Below are 20805 nucleotides of genomic sequence, written 5' to 3'. Positions count from 1 at the left end.
TATAAATCTTTGGATGTTCGAAAGCGAATTAGGTGACGTCATAGCTTCCTGATGCTGTACAAAATTAATTAGATATCGTGTTCTGGCAGCTCATAAAAGTGTCTTAATTGATTGATAGTATCACTCCCTATCTAAAACAAAGCAAATGCAAAAGAACGTAGTTTGTAAAGCGTCGCTCACACGAACCTGTTACTGACACGTCCATTACACGCACGTCCAGTGCATATTTCATTGCGTGTACACGTTACATCAGGGATTCCCAACTAGTAGTTCGCGGGCCACTAGTGGTCCGCAGGAGGAAAATAAATGTTCAGCGAACTCTTTAAAATTTTGTAGTCGTGATTGGCTTTGAGTACCTAATATTAAATTAAGGTTCGGCCAAATTAACGCGTTGGTTAGTAGTCATATTAATAAGTTAGTAGAATTAGGATAGGATTACTGAACTTTGCTATAAAATCAAAAAATATTTTATGTAAAAAATGTCTGTTATTAAAATGATATTGTTAAGTTACTAGAGTTTCTGGTGTAAGTTTATTTTAAGAAATTTTTACACAAAAGAAAGGTAGAATTAACTGCCTGTACTATGTCATGGTACTACAAACAACAAAGGACACAGTGGTGCTTTATTCATAAAGTTGAGAACTACTGCGTTGCAAAGATGTCAATCAACGTGTGATGGATACCTCCGGAGGGTGGGTGATACGGAAAATTGGAAATTATGCGCCAGACGGGTAATGGTCATCGGATGCATATTTATAGAAGGCCATATTTTATTGGTTATGACGTCGTGTCACAGGCAGTAGAGTCGATTTTTGGTTGCAATTTGGAAAAAGTTTTCCCCTGATTCTGATTGTTTTATTTCGATCAATTCAAACGAAAATAAGTTGTAATGTAGTCTTGGTAATTTTAGATTGCAGACTGTAATAGAAGCTCAATTTATGACTAGTTTTTTTCTCGTAGTATAAGAAGGGTAATCAAGGAAACTCCATTGTCTTTTGTAGAGTCTACTACGTCGTAAGTTAAATTACGGTTTTTAATTTACTTGTAAATGACTTCATTTTCGTTTGAAGCAGTGTTTTTATTATTCACAGTGTAGTTATTTGAACATCAAGCAAGTTTTTAAAGACTGTTTTAAAAGTAAATTATAAAAGATTGGTCTAACTAAAGTGGTGTTCTTCTTCTATAACGTGTGTTGTATAAACTAAACTATGTAAGTATTTGTAGTTTTTTCAAACCGAGTGACTACCTACAATGACTCGACTACGGACGGAGGCGATTGTGGTGAATCGCTAATACATTGGACCGCAGAGAAAAGAGTCGGATACAAAATCTTCTATGTATAACTTCAAAGTACCTGACCTAGCTTTATGAAACTTAACATTCTGGAAAACCACGCATTTTTATTTATTTTATCTATACTACATATTATTCAAAGCTGAAGAGTTTGTTTGTCAGAAACTACTAGACCGATTTGAAAAAATATTTTTGTGTTGGATAACCAATTTATCGAGGAAGTTCTTAGGCTACAGCCAATAGAAAAAGTAAAGAAAAATGTTGCAAAAACGGGAAATATCATTTAAACTATCCACTCTGTAATAGATGTTGGTATCAAGCTGTATATTATACCGTTGCTATTGTTGACGGGACTCCTTACTGGCGTATTCGTTATAGAAGACTAGCTACTTGATTGATTAGTCACGCACTGGCAATAATCTGAGTGTGAACATTGTATAAATAAAATTATACATTGGTAGAACCGCGCACGGATATTCTTGACGCTGGAAACACGCTCAGAATGTTTTTATGCTCTTTCCATTAACAAAAGAAAGGTACTTCTATGGTCACAAAAAATACGTAACGTTGATTTAGTAAAAATATTTTTCCTACACCAAGTAACCAATGCGCAAAGGCGTTTTATAACTCTTTAGTCAAGCTATCAAGTTCCCTGTTGCCTGGAAATAAAACACACCCACACTAGTGTCTTTATGTTAGTCTAAGGCTGGGTTGCACCATCTTTTTTTAACTTTAACAAACGTCAAAAACTGTCAAACTCCATACAAAAAGCACCAGTTATCGTCATAGTTACGGTCAAAGTTAGGTGGTGCAACTCGCCTTAGTATCTAAGTAATCCTAGTTGGAGGCTTGCATTTAACGAGATTGATTAAAAATTTTCAGTGTTTTCTCTCATCCAAAGAATTCACATAAAATGTAATATTTGATCAATTAGTAATAATTATACCGGAGAGAGCATCACGAATACACAATCACGGGTAATTTAACCAAATCCCGATTAATGGACTATAATTAATCCAATCATCGATAATCGTCGATTAAGGTATTGATCCGTTAACGAATGCAATTTCATCATTACGCCGAGAAAACTGGAGTTGAACGCGATTTGAATCATGCACTCTACAAAATCATCATCATGCACTCTATAATGTAAACCATCGCAGCAATAAGGCAGGATAGTTGCTGCTAGAGTCAATTTGCTAGTTGCTGAACGTGTTTGCTCGTAAAATCAGAACCAAAGATCAAAACCAAAACCAAAAATATGGTGTAATATTTATTATCAAAAAAAATCAAAATTTTCTTTATTTGTTTAGACTAATTAAATTAGTACTTGCAAATCGTCCAATGCTCTTAAGGAGCCTATACATGTCTCATTCTTTTTTTGCCCTACCAGCTCCTACTCCTATTTGTTAGTAATATTAATTATATCACTAATAAATAGGAGTTATGTATAAATAAAATATATTTTATGTGCTATCGATTTTAACCTGATAAAAGTACAGATACTAGAGCACTGCACACAAGAGTATTATGTATAGCAGTTTATTAATTTTTCATCGTTATTAGATAGAAGCAAAATTGCTTTGCTCCGATCTATCTCATCAACTGAAGAACTAAGGATAATATACTCTTAGATGTTTTATCATGTTTGTATTCGCTATGCGTTCCATTTTATACAAGTCATAAAAAGAACCGTAAAACTAACCTCTAAAAGTAACGCTCGCGCCCGCATAATCGATTAATACCGAGAATCGATAACACCGAATCAACAAACCTTCGATTCCAAGAAGCCATCTCTGAAACCGTAACAAAACAAAAACAAGTCAACTTTCGGTTTTACTCGCGTGCTTGTTCACGGTTTTCGCGAAAAAAACCGAACTCGGTTACATAGACTTAATTGGTGGCAACTGAAAAAGTTCACTTACATTATACGGTTATTAATTGGTAATTAATATTTATTAGTTCACTCGCTAATACGATTCCCATTTTAACATTGAATGCAACGCTCTTGTTAATTTTTTGTCACGGCAAGACCACAGCATGTAAGTTTGATCGTTTGAGATTCGAGAACCAATGTTTGTAGAAACTTAGTTTTAATGACACCTATTCCATTAATTATACAGTTAATATTGCAATGACTGTAACTACTTTATAATCTTAATTAAAATTAAAATTGTAGTTTTTTCACGTTTCGAGGTATGTTCATATTGTTCATGCATACTAAGCGACAATAATTTGAAAGTTATTTAGATTTTAGATTAATGATAAAAATAGATGCGGCAATAACAGATTATACAGGGTTGCAAAAAATTGATTGGACTAATGCCTCACATTCACATATTTTATATCCGAAGTTTAAACATAGTTGCGCGGTGTAATACAGGCTGTACTCGGTTCCGCTGTCGGTGTTGTGAGCGGAAAGTAATAAAACTTTTAAACGAACAAGTGTCATAAATAAAAGACAACAATATGTTTTACATTGCAATTAAAGCTACTTTTATGCATATCACAAGAAGTATAACAATTTCTTGTTAATGTAAGTCAGTCTTGTCTGCGCGATTGCCGAAATCTCTCATTATTTGCAAGATTGCTTAAGTCATTAGCAGACTATACAGCTTAAACAATTTACACTCTGTATAAAAGAGCCAAATTGAATAACTAAGTCGCGCAACTCTATTACTATAATTGATAGATTACGATTTCACGCGGCGTGCAGCAATTTTGATTGTTGCATCAAATCCAGAAACAGTTATTTGTTATTAATAATGTCATAATATCGAATCAAAAATAACAAAAGGTCAGCTAGTTAGCTTTGTCTGACATAATTGTTAACTCACTGATTGGATTTAAGATTATTTTTCAGATTTCTAACCAGAAATTCGTGTCATGTAACTAATTTGGAATTCGTTGATGATAGGTCCTAACTAATAAGAACATTATTATTTAATAAGATCAAATCAATCAATCAAATCAAATCAAAAAAGTAGATTCAGTTAAAAAATGTATTGTTTCTAGTTCACCAGTCGCTCTCGCAGGATTCAATATTTTTTAACTACTTACTCTTATTAAGTTATGTTTGTTGCGGTTCTGATAGCATATTTACCAATGTTATAACGAAGTTAATCGTAATGTGCCAAAGATCTATGACTTTTTTCTGATCATTTGATTGATACTATCTCAACAAATAGGAAATCGTAGAATTTAAATAATACTTCTTGATAATATTACTCAATATTTGTAATTAAAAGTTAAGTAGAGAATTGGACTAACAAAATCCCCAAAAACCGGTTAAAGCCACAAGTCCTGTCCTATGCAAGTAGGCACAAGTACTCTATTTGAAGAAGAAAGATCAACAAAGGTAGATTGCGCGCGCACGATTGTGTGTACTATACTATGTTGTTTACAGTTTCGTATACGAACGTTTCGGATTCTTTACGTTTTTTGTTCAACAGATAGTCGGTTATGAGTAGAAAGTTAGTTATAATAGGTGTAACAGTCAGCCCACTGTGCAGTAGAGGCAGAAGAAGCGCTGCATCACGTGCTCATGGAGTGCAGAAGCGTAGCAGATCGACGAGCTCAAATACTCCAATCACCAGCATCGCTGCAAGAATATTTTAAAAATAACTTGAAAAAATCGAACTGCCTAAGGTGGGAATCGAATCCACGACCTTTCGCTTGCCGGGCGACCGCTCTTCCATCTGTGCTACTTAGACACTGGATGAACCCGTCAAAATTTTCAAGTGTAATAATACGCTGTCACGGCCAGCGTTTGTTTCATCAATGTAGGGACGCCAGAAACATTTTAATAAGTAATAACTATCGCTGCAAGAAGCCTGTAGTGGCTTAGAAAGGCTGCTTGCTTTCTGGGGGGATCTGGGATGGTCGGAGTAAGAAGATAAACCACAAATCGCGGACAATGGCCCAGTCAAGAGGCTAAGTGCGATTCGATTGCCCTGTAAAACTAACTAATTAACTTGAGTAGAAAGACAGATAGGTCGGTGATAGGTTTCAAAGGAATACCAGCGCAGGCAAATAAATAACAAACTTAATGACCAACTTTCATAAAAATAGCTTTAAAAAGTTTAACATTTTATGTTATACATCACCTAGACATATCTTTTTCGATTGTTCTAATTTTCTTGTTTCAAATACTATAGCTACAATAGGACATTCATTATCAGGTGCACACGGTGCACGTAATTTTCATATTACATTCCTTAACCTAACTAGTTTCATTTTATGATTTATTATTGTTGTTGTTGTTAAATCCGCAACGATATTTTATGTTTTACAATCAGTTTTGTTGTAATAACTAGCAAACATAATTTATGGTAATTGCGGCGGTGCAATTTTGGAACAAATACTATCTACTGAAGAGGAAGTTAGGAACTACTTTTACTATAAACCTAATGCTTGTTTGGAAGATTTTACTATTAAAGGAAATAAATATAGATAGCTTTTGCCCGCGACTTCACCCGCGTGAAATTTTGTCTGACACAGAAAAACTTTATCGCGCGCGTCCCTGTTTAAAAAACCGGGATAAAAACTATCCTATGTCCTTTCCCGGGACTCAAACTATCTCTAAATCAAAAATCAGTTTAGTGGTTTAGGCGTGAAAGCGTGACAGACAGAGTTACTTTCGCATTTATAATATTAGTAGGGATCTATCTACCTCTCGTAAATTGATTTAAGTTATGAAGTTGTTTTGTTTCATATCCATTATTTTTTATTCGACTTACGACTATTTTGTTTCTTCAATATCGTAGTGAACTTGTGCGTAGTGCATTGCACGCACCATTTAACTTTTAGACTCGGAATTTTAAGTATAGAAAGAAATACAGGATTATAAACACAAAAAACTATACCAGTACTCGATTCAACTTAATTAGTGTTAATTAAGTAGTTATACGCGGTGTGCAAAAAATGCATAGAGAAAAAAACAGGTAACATTCTCATTAATTTGTCTAACTATTGGAATTAATAAATTGAAAGCATCAATCTGTTTGCTTAAGTTTAATCTGTAATCTGAAGCTCTCTCATCATCATCACAGTCATGTATTCATGAGGTGATGATGTATGTGTCTTTTATTCATAATATGGATCTTTTTGTCGATCGCTGCAGTTACGATCGACTTTTAGATGTACATATCCCGAAGTTAAAGTTTTAAAAACTTTATGCAACTAAAACATTAACCTATAACTAAAAGTTACGTGGCAAGGTAATCTATCTTTTTTACACTCCAACAAACATATACGACAAACAAATAATTAAAGTCACTACACGTGTAGTTACATTTTTTACAAAATGTAACTCGATCATTATCATCGATATCGATCATTATGATTCTACGATTATTTACAGCTTAACAATTCAAGCATTTCAAAATCATGATTTGGACTCAACTGTTCCTATTTGACATTTTTTGTTTCCTACTATTCAATCTAGTTCTAAAAGAGTAACAACAAATACAGTTGTAGTAGTATTAGGGACATACTTAGCCCTCCTAACCTTTCAAGTAACAGCTAAACAAGACTCAATAGAAATCAGTTCTAAGTGCGGTCACAAAGACAACTTGGGCGCAGTGGCGGATTTACAGTTTTGCCGCCCGTAGGCTAGGGTGGGGTTGGATCTTTATTTAACTTTTATCTTCTGAAATCGAGTAAGCGTCATCTGAAATCTGCCGCCCCTAGGCCGCGGCCTATACGGCCTATTGACTGATCCAGGTCTGCTTGGGCGTCTAACTTTCTCTCTCTTTTTCTCTTTTTCCTGTGATGCGTATTTCGGCACGCGTGCGGATCTGGTCCGCTTGCGTGTAAAATCACGCTGCTGGTGTCTGGCAAGGAGTTGGAACTGTCAAAACTGTCTGGCTGATGTGGAAACAACTTATCATTGCCCAAAAAATCAGATTTTATGGTATAACGTCAAAAATGCGTAGGTCTGGCGTTCACTAGCTCTTAATCTAAAGATATTGGGTGCCCGCACCCAATCCACGTTACGCGTGCGTGTAGCCTAAAGGAAAAATATGTATGAAATAATGAAACGCACGCAGCCCGAATGCGGTTTAAATCCGCACGCGTGCCGAAATCCGCATCATAGGAAAAAGGCACAGGTGTGTGTTAAAAAACAACGTTCAAAGTGTGATTTAATCTCACTCAGAAGCTTCAACCTATGCTTGAGATTGTATCGAATTTTGAGCGTAATTTCTACGAACCTCAGTAAATTAAATCATCGCGATGAGACACCATGCACTCTAAACACTTAGATAGGTTCTTCAACTCAGCATTTGGTATTAATACATCACCGGAAACAATAAAAGCAGAGGCGTCAATCCATCATCAAAAATGGCCGCCCCACACACGACCATAAATCACAAACTGTGAAACAATAACTTAACCATTCACCCAAAGACCGTTAACCCACTTTCTACCTTCACGGACATCGAAACTTGGTTCAAAATCCATTAAAATCTAGCTTTTTAGTATCACCTCGCGTGTCACTTACCGACTCATAGTAGTAAAGTGCTTTTCATATTTTTATTAATTAAAAAAATAACCCGACAAGGTTTTTTGCTAATTATTGTTTCGCTGAAAATGGCGCGCGGAAATTTTTAAATGTCAATTCACTACTTTACGAAATTGAATATGTTTTAACTTCGTGTTATTGGCCTTTTATACGGTCTTTATTAAAATGTAATAATTAATAAATATTTTAATCTTAGTAGTGACTCTTGGATGGGCTGTAAAAATTAAAAACACAGCCTTAACGAAACTTCATTGGTAGGTAATTTTATAAATGAGACGCATCCCACCTCCCACTACGTTTCATGAAACGCCAGTAGTAGGTACCTACGTTTGGCTGTTAATGAAATCTAACCAGGAAGAAAATTCTAGACATCTAAGCTAATGAAATTGCAGTGATGAGAAGACCTAAGCAGACTAATTTCAATATTTTGTAACGTTTAATTAAATTCGCCAATTTTTTATTCAATTGTTGTTTTTCATCGATCTATTCAGTCTGAAAGGGCAATGACATTTTCCATTGTCACGGTATAAGTGTATAAGTGGACACGGCATACATCATACGAGACATCAGCATTCAAATCGTTTTAAAAATGTATCTTAGAACACAGTAAAGTACCTACGTCAGTATGTCATATCAATGCTACAGTAATGTAAAGGTAACAGCACACTAGTCTACCCATTTTAGTTACGAAAATAGCACATTTTACAATTAAATAAGATGCTACAGTATAAAGCTTGAGGTGCCGTCGTTTGTTCTAACTTATTCTAGACTCTGCTATTTTAAGTTAGGTAAAGTTCATTCACCCGAGACGGATGTATTAACGTGTAAGTAACAGTGTAGTGTCATATTGGTTCAGAAACGAATCACAATTATTTTAAAAATATAATATTACATAACACGTGAATCATTAACATTTACAATATCTGGAAGAAGGCACCTCAGAACCACTAGCCATTTTCTTGAGGTTGATTTTCGTCTAAGTGACTCTCCCGTGCGACTCTACACCCGTATTTGTACCGCGTCTTTAACTTAAATTATAACGCTAAAGAATAACAGGATACCACAATTATTTAACACCCACAATAGGTACTTAACAAAAGATAGGCTTATAATCTTTTAACAAATAAAAGTATTCAACTTTAGAAAGACTTCAGTTCCCGCATACTGATGATAGTTCAATCAGGCTGTTAATCAGTATGAACAAGTATGATAGACGCACATTAGACCAATTTGGCATCGACCGATTCTTCATACAAATTGGATGTTGACCAAACTATCGGTCGATAGAAAGTCTAGTCTGCGGGAACTCACTTGCACTCTTTGAACTTTAATAATTTCGAAATAATAAAATGTGTGCTTTAAGTAAAGGTAGTAAAAAACAAATAATGTTTGTCAGATAATTTTGGCTCCAGAAGTTACATAATACGTTGCTGAAATTCCAAATAAGTTACAATACGTTGCTGAAACAAATCTAAAGCAAGAACAGTCCGAGATGAAATCAATACCAATTAGCGCTAACGCCATCGATATCGAAAGTTCGCCGAAATTTCCGTATAGACAGACTGACAGGTGACAGGCTGTTGCCATTATTAGACCGAGACAATCGGCTAATGATCTCGCTGAGATTTGAACCCGTGACCTAGTTCTCGGATATTGGAAAACCTATTAGGTATAGTAGGTAGAGATGAGACGGTTTAGGCATTTTGGTTTGCTTTTGAAGGGTTATACAGGGTGTTAGGTAAATGGGTATATGAGCCGACACTAGCCCATGTTAACATGGTCATATAAATGGTATGGTGAAGTCAGAAAATTGATATCTTCATTTTAATTATTTTAATTTTCATACAAATCGGATTTTTATAAAATTTATTATGTATGAAAATTAAAAAAATTAAAATGATGATATCAAATTTCTGACTTCACCATACCATTTATATGACCATGTTAACATGGGCTAGTGTCGGCTCATATACCCATTTACCTAACACCCTGTATAAAAGGTCTAATAGAGTTTAACTTAGGACATAGGATAATCTGTTCAGGTGGGGTTTCTTGGATGGCTCAAACTTGGAGTGCAAGGGTGGTTGTGTTCCCCAGTCGATGAAGCACATGATGTCGTGCCCTGCGTGCCCAAACAATGCACGCAGGAAGATTTAGGCTAGGTTGTCTTATTTTAACTTTGACAAACGTCAAAATCTGTCAAACTCCATACAAAGTCAAAGTTAGGTGGTGCAACTCAGCCTTAATGAATGCTACTGACAACGTAGCTCTCTCACTCTCTCTTTTGGCAAAGTTTTGGGCTGACATTGTATAGGTTTGTTGTCGACACGACAAGAAGAAGAAGTCATGAACCACATTTATTAGGAAACCGCGGATGTTTTTTAACGGTAGGAAGTATTTTTACCCAATGCTTATTTGAACAGTTGTACAAAGTCACCAGTTAGTTCGGCGATACCTTTTAGTAAATTATTTATATGATAGTGATCATAATATTTTTACTATGAGTTATAACCAAACCAATTTCGATCATTAGTGGTAAAGTCGGATAAAGGAATTGTATATTTCCTATTAATAAATTCCTATTGATATATTTATTAGACATTGTTTCATATTCCTTGTATTACCTATTTGAGTATCAAGCCCGTTACTAATGAAAAGGATGCACAGATTTTTCATAGTCACAGAATGACAGTCGATTGCAATATTATTAGCAAAAAAAAGAACATCAAGCTTGGAATGTTTACTTTTTATTCCGTTATAACACTTAATAAACTTATCAGAATAATTACTATCGAGTGTTTCACGTGTTACTTGATGACAATCATTAATGATTCGCCAAGAAATGTATGAGAAAACTTAATGATGCGTAAGGTGAGTGCTGTGTTTGAAATAATTATAATAATGCTGTATATCGTCTATATAAATATATGTTTATGTATATAAATACTACAGTTTTAAACTGTCTGAATAATACGGAGCACATTAACTGTGAAACGTTTGACAGTAAAATTGTACCTAAATTGGCTATTTGAATTACTAATCAAATAAAAAATAAGAAGAATTGAATATAATGCGCACCTATCACTGTTGGTATAAGAAAGCAGAGAGAATATTTATAATTAGTATAGTTTATATAGTATAGTTTCTCAGCGACTCTCCTTGCGTGCGTTAAAGAAAAACCTACCTTTTCAGTTTCCCAAAAGAGTGTAATTTCCTATTGGATAGGCCTAGTACTTACAGAAGTAATTAGTAAGTATAAAACAAGTAAGCGAAGTTAGAAATATAGGCCATTTTTAGCCTAGAAAAGTCCTTTCCCAATTGTGATTTTCATTTAAAAATGTAATTGAGAGAAAATTATTTTTGGATATTTGCACTCACTTAGCTATATTTATTCATATGTAGCCATAGCAAAGAGTCATTTAACATTAGAGTTGCTCTGAGACCTCCGTGTACCATGACTGAATCCAATTTCCCTCTACACTTTTACATAAATATACCTGCATAGAGCTAGCAATTTGAGACATCATCATTTCAGGACGTCCTCTGCTAATTATTATAGGCCAACAACTTACTTATTATCATCTACGTCAACTGCTTACTTATATTACGAACTCTACAATCCTGTAGGGCTATAATTTTCACAAGTTCATGTCAAGAGTACTTTGAGTTCATTAAAAAATCCATATTAGTTGTATAGTCAGTAACAAGTACTAATTGTGAAGATATTTCATTCGTGCTTACTTTGATGATATACGAACTGACAGACTTCATAAACTATATAAGTTTTTGGCACTTTCATTAGTTAAATTCCGTCAGGAATCAATCATCGGCAAAAGGTCAATGGACCCATTTATAAATAAAAAATATTCACGTGTAAGCTATCAGGTATTATTATAATGCACGTGTTAGGTAATTATTACCTACGTGTATTTTTTCTTTTTATTTCCATTACATTTCAAGAGTAAACTATGAACTCTACAAAAAAGTATTTAAATATAAGTACGTCAACGTGACGTTCCAAATTTTAGTCTGAAAATACCTAAAATTAAAAACGAATGAATGAACTGAATGACAATTATTTTAGGTTTAGAATTACCTACTATTCCACTTTGCAATTAATTATTTTATTAAGGGCTTATTAGTACGGTTCTTATTGTAATAGACAATTCTCAATCAATATTAGTCATTTATGATCGATACCAATTTTAGGTTTAGAATTACTATTCCACTTTGCAATTAATTATTTTATTAAGGGCTTATTAGTACGGTTCTTATTGTAATAGACAATTCTCAATCAATATTAGTCATTTTTCAAAAAACAAAAATCCAACTGCGTAAAAATGAACTGAAAAGATAGAAACACACAACTTAGTATTCACAAATGCAGTCGGAGGCATCAAGTAGGACTTATCCCCAACAAAAAAACTAGTCATTGGTGCCTCCGACTGCATTTGTTTTGGTACTAAGTTGTCTTGTTATTATCTTTTCAGTTCATTTTTATTGTTTGTTTGTTTGTAACATGCAACATTGGAGTAGGTATTTATTATAAATATACACACACACGTGACATTTAACTTTTTTAATTCAATCCAGTTAAAGGAAACAGTTTTTCCTGCTAAAAAAATTCGAATCATTTTGTGTTTGTTTAAAAGTGAAAATCAGATGCACCGCTAATTGAAGCGTGTTATTTCTAAAATATAATAAAAATTAAAGCAATAACGTAACACAAATGAATGGCATATCATTTATTTATGTAATAAATGCTTGATATAAATAATGACCGTTTCTAAGTGCAAAATTGAAGGTTGAACGCGTAATTGTTTACTTAGTTGAACTAAATATGGTCATGTTTAGCACTATTATGTAGTCGATAAGAAGTTAGAGTCGCTGATAGTGAGTCGACTTTAAAAAAGACGAAACATTTTAAATGAAAACCATAAATTTAATGACAAGGAAGTGTTAAAGATTTGTTTTAACAAACGTCTCTACATGAAAAGCGTAGTCTCTAAGTATATTCTAACAAAACAAAATAAACTTGTTCCCATTCAGACAAAATTTTTAAAACTTCGTAAATGGCAGCTAGTAGGCAACGAAACTGTTTGGGTAGTAAAAACAAAATTACAGGTCATAAACACCTGTTTATTAGAATGAGGGTTTACTTACCTTGTTACTACACAATTAGCTGTAGCATTTTCTTATCACTAACAAAACACTCAATGGTTCTTCGATTTAATGGCCGAAACAGATGGCGTTATCATTTGTTTTTAATTTAAAAAAAGAAAAAACTTACGTGAGAAATCAATAACACTCCATTACTTTGAACCCCACAAAAACACGTCACAAAACAATAGTTATCAATCGGTGAAAACGTTTACGATCGCGTTTACGTTTCGTTTGAAATGTGGCCCGGCGGACGCGCGCGCGCTCCTCTCATGTTAGAAGGCAAATGATGAATGCCACAACACTACCCGGCTGGCTGTGACGTCACCAAATGAAATTAAAAACGGAAAAAAGTCAGAAGAAGCTCTAATGGAGTGAATCTCCGCTATTGGTAACCCAGTGCAGGTGAAAGTACATGAAAGTGCAAGTATATCGTGTCCGCGAATATGTTCTTAAGTCTGAACGCTCTATTTCAACAATAGCTAGTCGATTTTTGGTTGACATAGTTAATTTTTAAATCCAATTTACGTTACGCAACCAAAATTATTGCTTTAACATGAAATGGTAGAGATTTGCATCAGTTTACTTTTTGTCGTTTGTAATCACAAAATTAGGTTTCATGTCGTGAAAGGTTGTATTGTACTTAGAGCTGGCGTAAGTATGGCGTAGTGGCGTCAAAGCATTGCAATTGGGAATGTTATTCATAGAACAGTTATTTAAGTAATCGAGTTTATAATACAGTTATTTTCATAGCTGTTGCAAGGTAGCGCCTAGTTGACGGGCTAACCGGTTTTTTGTTATAATTATGAACCCATCTATCATTTCAATTGACTGTCGATGTGTTGTAAATCATGAAGACTGTTATTTAGAAAGATATTAACACGTAATATTAATTATTGCACAATTTTTTTCAACTTGTTATGAATGCATTTACTTCAATATGCGTGGAAGTGGAATATAATAATTATTGAGATTGACAGGAACCGCTAGTAAGTCGTGTGGTTTACAACTTCACTTATTTGGTAATTAGAAAAGTTTTAGGAAAAAATATTTGAAATATCGGTAGAGAGCCGTTTTCATTAAAATTAGAAACGTGTTAGTGTACAGATATTGTAGTCCGTATTTTTAAATTTCACACACAGTATGATATCAGCATGAGTAACAGTGACAAACAAAGACTTTGGTGACCCATATGTAGAGTCCCATACCAGAATTTTTATCACTTATCACTTATCACTATCACTCAGTAAGTGGAAGTAGAATAATTTTATCCATTTAGTTTACTGAAACAAGTCTTCCATGGTCTCGTGATTGACGTACCAGACTATGAACCCCGCAGTAGTTCATCATTATCATCATAATCTCAGCCATAGGAGTCCACTGCTGAACATAGGCCGCCCCCAATGCTTTCCATGCTACCCAGTTGGTAGCGGCCTGCGTCCAGCGCCGCACTGGTAGCAAAAGTTAGTGTGGTGAACATAATTTTACCTAAGTTTGTAGACGTTTTAAGTAATTTCTAATCAAGTATGCTTTAATTGTTTGTTATTTAGATTTAGTATGTTTTTAGATATTAGGCTAGAATATTCGTGTGACAGTCAATTTATTTATAATTTAAATCGCTTTTGCAACAGATGTTATTCTCTCGAGTGGTGTTCTCAGTCTTCAGACAATTGAATTGTTGTTTGATTTATCACCGAACACAGTGTTATTGTTGTTGTATCTTGAACAATAGGATGAAACAATCTATTAATTACTCTCTTTCATGTCGAAACTCCATTAGGATATATTTAGTTTAGGTTGTTAGGTATATTTTCAGAGAGAATTTGAGAGCGGACTTGGATAGAAATTATTTGGAACATTTTATTATTTTGAAGAGGTATCATCTTCAATTCAGCTACAGGACGTTCATTGTTGTACAAAGGCCTTCCCTATGGCTTCCAAATTGGCCGGTTAGTAAGCAGATACCATCAAACTCTTTATAACCTTAATGAGTTGATCTGTCCCCTTAGGTACAATTAAATTGTACCTCCTTAGGTACAATTTAAAGTATTTTTTTGTCGCTCCTGGGACGCACCTGCCAGTCCAGCCATTGACTCAAAAAACTTACCTACAGCTGTTCAAAGCTAATTTGTTTATCAATTACTTCAATTTTAGATGCACTGTCATTAGACTAGAAATATCCGACATCATATTCTTAATCCATTTCATATTAAAACTCTACATAATGAGTTGTCGATTTTAGTTAGCAGTTATTTACTATAGAAAATTGGATATTGCTACGATAGTGATGTGATAAGAGCTTTTTATTAGAGATAAGCTTTACTTATTAAACAAACACTTCAGCAAAATGATTATTAGATAATATTGATTAACCTCGACTTCAGGCCTCTTCTTCTGTTCTGTTGGATTAAACAACTGAGTTAAATAGAGGGGCTCGTTCTCGTACAGTATAAACTAAAATGATCTGATGATTATGATGATGCAATTGAGGTTTTATCCATACGGGACAATTCCCCCCACCGCTGCAACTCCTATGTAGCCAGGATCTACATACAGCTTAACCGCCAATAAAAACTCAACTAGTGAAGGTCAAGTTTGTCCCGGGGGAAAGTTAAACTGTCATTGGACCCGCAAAAAAAAAATCAGAAGAACATAGGAGGAGTTCGAAGGTTCGAGGTTTTATCCATAGTGTCACTTACTAAGACTTGTTGTAGAGGTGCTGTAGTCCACTAACATAGGCAGGTATGATCAGTCATACCTGCCTATGTTAGTGCTGTCAGCAGCATAATGTATCTTTTGCAGCAAAAAATAACATTAATTTTCAGATCGTTTTAAGTGAAACCTTATAGTGGCCTAACAGAGAACAAATAACGAAGATATTTTATTCTTATGTATCCCACCTGAGAATAGTAACCTAGAACTTATAAAACGGTCACTAATAATATTTTCTACTCAAATAAACTTTACATGTACCTACCTATTCTGGGACTTGTTTCATTATAATGTAGTCTTCACTTGAGGTTTTGTTAACCTTTTAGATTTATGGCAGATAAGATTATTGAAGACGTACTGTAGTATAGTACGCTACTTACTTTCCTATGAAATGTATATTTTTTATGTTCCGCATTTAAATTCTGAATGTCACGCAGATCAATTAGCTGCCACAGAGAGTAATAGTTACCTACGTCGTTAAAAAATATCTGTATCAATTGTCCCCATTGCAAAAACTCGTCTGTCCCACGCAACGGAAATGAGATCGGGGAGCACGGTAGTCAATCAAGCCAAGATCGACAGAAATAGAGCCAGGATTAACAAGAGTGGTATCTTAGTAGATACCTGGTTAGTTTATTGATATCTAGTGCTATCAACAAAAAAAGTATTATGCTAAACCGTATAATTTAGAAGAAGATAATAATGGTCGTCGAAATTGGTATTGAGGCTTTTAGGACATTTGGGATTTTTTAAATACACTGAGAATGACTCTAAAGCTTGTTTATGAGATTTTTGCTTATTTTGAGAGTCGTTTTTGTTGAATAGCGAAAGTATCACGGCCATTCTCAGATGAGCTAGTTTTTGCGTGTCCGGGCTGTTAAATCGTTAAAAATGACAAATTAGAGACATGCAAGTATTTTTATATGTTACTTAACAACCCTATCCAGTTGTGCATTAAATCATAGGCCTCTATTTTAAGTATTTGCGTCTAAATTAATTTCATGAAACCCTGTTCTCTAATTACCGTTACGCGTCCGCACACCGACTTAATGTTAAAAGTTGGCTGTAATTTTTATGTCGTAAAGATTTGGTTTACTCCATTCAACATTTTAAAGAGTATAAAAGATTGTCTTATGCATGGCAAAATATCTATTCAATAGAACCATTCTGTAAATAATTAGAATTAAAAAACTGCTTGTCCGAGCGAAAATCCTAATTCCCGTGACGTTTTTTGTTTTTGGGCACACAAGCCTAAATAATAATATTTGACACATCATTTACGCGCGCGGCGCGAGCCCTTAGTTAGTTCTATGACCTGTAAGCAAGTAGACGTCTATTGCGTTGGCGTACCGTCGATGAATTGCGTAAGAGTATAATTACCATATCTTTGGTTTTCAATTTTTCTATTTACCATGTCCTTATTTTTAAACTAGATTTTTGAAGGTAGATCCACGTTGTTGATTTAAATAGAATCAGTATTTTGGCCTCCATACATTATAGTAAGACAGTATTTGCATACCCTGCAGAATTTGGAAATTTTGAAGAAAAACTATCGTTTTCTAATTTCCATGTACTAATTACCATATATTTATAATCACCGTTGTATGAAGTTATTACGTACAAATTGCACTCACTATTGAATAAGTATGATTATAAAATACCTAGACTTTCGCATAACAACTTTACGGACTTTTCTTCCAATTTGACATCAAAATTTTGAAAAGCTTTCGTTATAGTTACCTCGAAATAGATTCGATTTCATGACGAATGTTCAGCTTCAGTTGCTGCATGGTTGTGGGAATTTAGAGTATATTTTAACCCCTAACCCCCACAAAAAAAAGTTAGCTGGAGTGAAATCGGGGCTTCCTGATGGCCAGGAGATGTCCCCTGCGTGAAACATGTCTCGTACCAGATATTTATTTTTACTATTAATATAATTGATATTAACATGTTAAATCATTAATTAATTCTAATATAATACCATTAAAATCTATCCATGTTAACTTTGCCCTAAGAAGATGAGATTGTCCAACAGTAACACTTACCTAGCGTGATCACATTAAGAACAAAAGGGAACAAATGAACAGACAATGGGCCTTTTTAAAACGAGTGTTTAGGCACTTTGTCCACCATCCTAGACTGCATCCTACCTGCTTTGTTATGCAAAAAACTTCGTGATATGCAATGGATACTGGGCAGAAGAAGCTTGGAGAACAAACAAAATACAAATGCATCCTAAAACCCATGTAGACATTTATGGCATCGACCGGTTTACAAAGTCCACTGAAGTGATACCAAACGTCAAAGAGGATGTAGAAATTTTCTGTAAAGCTTACAAACAAAGACTAGACCGTCATGAAATCTATTTGCTGCATCCCTTCTAAATTCTGAGAATTCTGCATTCAGGCTCAGGAGAAAGCGATTAGCATCAATCTGAAAACTTATTGTAAAAGAATCGAGGTGACAAATCATGGGATATGCAGAGCTGGAACTGTCATTATTACAAATTCAATTTAGTCTGATAATGGGTGATGGCTGCTCACAGATAGATTAAAAAGAGGAAAAAACACTAATATCATTAATACATTTTTCGATTTATGCATATCCAAAAAGTCAAATTTTCCTGATCCATTATCTGTATCCATCGTTTGTACCACATTTAAAGCAAATTGCAAAATTCAGATTCTGATTCAGCTAAATGCTCTCATTTTAAATGTGACACATAGCCCCTTCTTGCTGAAACTAAGTGTTCCTGTTATAGCCTCGATTCTTGCAGTATACCTACTGAAAATATAATGATACAATAAATAATAGAAATTAGTGTTCTTCTTTTTGCAAAGGGCTATTAAGAGTACCTACAGCTTTTTATATGACGCTATTATTTGTGTACAAATTTATCAATGCATGATGTTGTTTTTTTTGCTATTTTACATATATTTTCTAATTACCGTTAGATTAAGTATTAGCCTTATCTAATTACCGTGACCATAAAATTTTTGGATCTCATTTACGCGAAAACCGCTTTGAATAATTTGACGCCTTTACGATTGTTAAATTCGTACTTTTCATGTGTTTTATATTTAAATACGTTTAAGTCAATTAAGCCAAATTTCAAAAATAATATGGTAATTAGGCTGAGAACGCCTAATCGTGAGAATGGCCGATCAGACATATTTTTATCATTTACAATATGACATGACAATATTGTGAAACTTTTTACGAGTTATTACCTAATCTCTTACGAATTAAGCAAACTCGGCTGCATTATCAATAAAGAAAAAAATAGCTTATTGGTTATAAAGAACTAACAGCTTGTTTTTATATAACTTTGTACGTAAGCCATTGTCTTTACTGTTCATTTCCTACATTACCAACGTAAATATAATCATTAATAGCAGTTTATATACCTACCTACTTAAGTTTTTAATAGTAGGAAGACGTAAGTAATTACTTAATAATGCTAGTAAGTGGGCTGTATTGCTATCGGTTAAAACTTGCCTTGTCTTCAGTATATTATTTCTGGACTGATATCCAAACTCAAGAAGGTGGGTTAAAGAGCGATATTTTAACTATTGTAAATGAAGACAAATAACCTCGTTCATTACTCAACTTGGCTCCTTTTTTCACCACCCTATTGTTGGGATGAATATTTCTTCGGCATCACGCAGATATTTTGCATACGTCGCGTGCGCCTTCCGTCACGACCGATTAGTTACAATCAACGGGGCTAATTGCAACCTGACGGGAAAAGTTGGCTTTTTTCAAGAGAGCTATTGTTTTAGTGACATTACTAACAATTCACGATTTAAATTTATCTTTAGGTTGACGTAATCTTCTATGGACAAGCCGCATCATACAAGATTGTAACTAGTATTCCAAATGATTCACAGCTACAAAAACTCTACATTAAGCTTAAAGTAGTCAGTAGGGTTTTGTCATTAGTACGATATGAAACTTGGTATCCATACTGACACTTACTTTGACAGTTCTATACCTATAGGTACACCAAACATTGGACAGATTTTATGTCTGGGACTGAATCGAATTGCATGGCCCTTGCCCTTTTTAGGTGGTTCATGCTGTATACCACGCCAGACTAATGCACGCGTTTTCTTCGTTGTGTTTTAATACAGACCTTATTTTCCATTAAATTCGAGATCCAATAGTAAACGTCGTATTCTCACTGACATACTCATATCATGAGGCGATTAGCAAGCGTACCCAGCCGCGTAATACGACATAGCAGCGACACACGCCAGTCAAAAGTGAAGTTGTATGGTGAACACAACATGAACGTGAAAATTGGAGAAACTAAGACATGCATATGAAGCCACTTTAAAACGATTGTCATGTTTGCAACTTGAAAGACTTAACTTTTGCTTGCATTGTGGTGGCGAAGTGGGTCAAATGTCAGCTATAGACAATATTGGCGATGTGAAATCCTTGTGTATTTCATACTAATAACTATTATACTTTAAAAAGGTGCTACAAATTAAGCAGAGTTTGTACTATGGGGATTAGTAGAGATAGTAGATACACATTAATTTATTATTTAGATAAAATGTCATAAACAAAACAATATTACATTTATACTGCTAATTTTTCGATAGCAGTTGTAGGCTTATATTATATTTGTTTTAATAATTAAGAATGAAAATTAGGTACCTATCAATTTAATATAGTTATTATAATATAACGAGAAACTATAAAATCAAATAAATGCATAGTATTGTTTTCACTTCATTATTTAATTTTGTAATTATAAAACTCATCACGATTGAAAAGTTCATCGCCATTCGCGCTGTTTTTTTTAATTCACTTAATTTATTGATAATCAGTAAATAATGACAACTGGCAGGTATCAAATTAAACATTTTTTTAATGCATATCGCCAAACTATATTTTCTAGGTCTATAAATGGGAAAGTTTGTGAGGATGGTCTGTTACTCCTTCACGTCAAAACTACTGGATGGATATTGATAAAACTAATAATTTTATAATATCAACATTAACGTGCAAAGTCGCAGGATATAATAAGACAGCTTCTTAAACTTTGTAAGTATAAAATAAGACAGCTTCTTAAACTTTGAAAGTATTTGCTGTTCACAAATAAACTG

The 20805-nt window shown here is 34.2% G+C and overlaps 1 protein-coding gene across 1 annotated transcript in view; it reads right to left on the bottom strand.

Annotated features, from left to right (window-relative positions):
* Positions 1-13271, bottom strand: part of LOC135076820 (uncharacterized) — a 41845-nt gene extending 28574 nt beyond the window's left edge. Inside the window, exon 1 of the mRNA XM_063971271.1 lies at positions 13107-13271. The gene's annotated coding sequence lies outside the window, so the exon portion shown is untranslated. The remainder of the gene's footprint in view (positions 1-13106) is intronic.
* Between the last annotated feature and the right edge of the window lie 7534 nt (positions 13272-20805).

Source organism: Ostrinia nubilalis, chromosome 12 (genome assembly GCF_963855985.1).
Source record: "Ostrinia nubilalis chromosome 12, ilOstNubi1.1, whole genome shotgun sequence".
Taxonomy (NCBI): domain Eukaryota; kingdom Metazoa; phylum Arthropoda; class Insecta; order Lepidoptera; family Crambidae; genus Ostrinia; species Ostrinia nubilalis.
The sequence above is the reverse complement of the archived record's forward strand: the minus strand, read 5'-3'. Positions and strand labels throughout refer to the sequence as shown.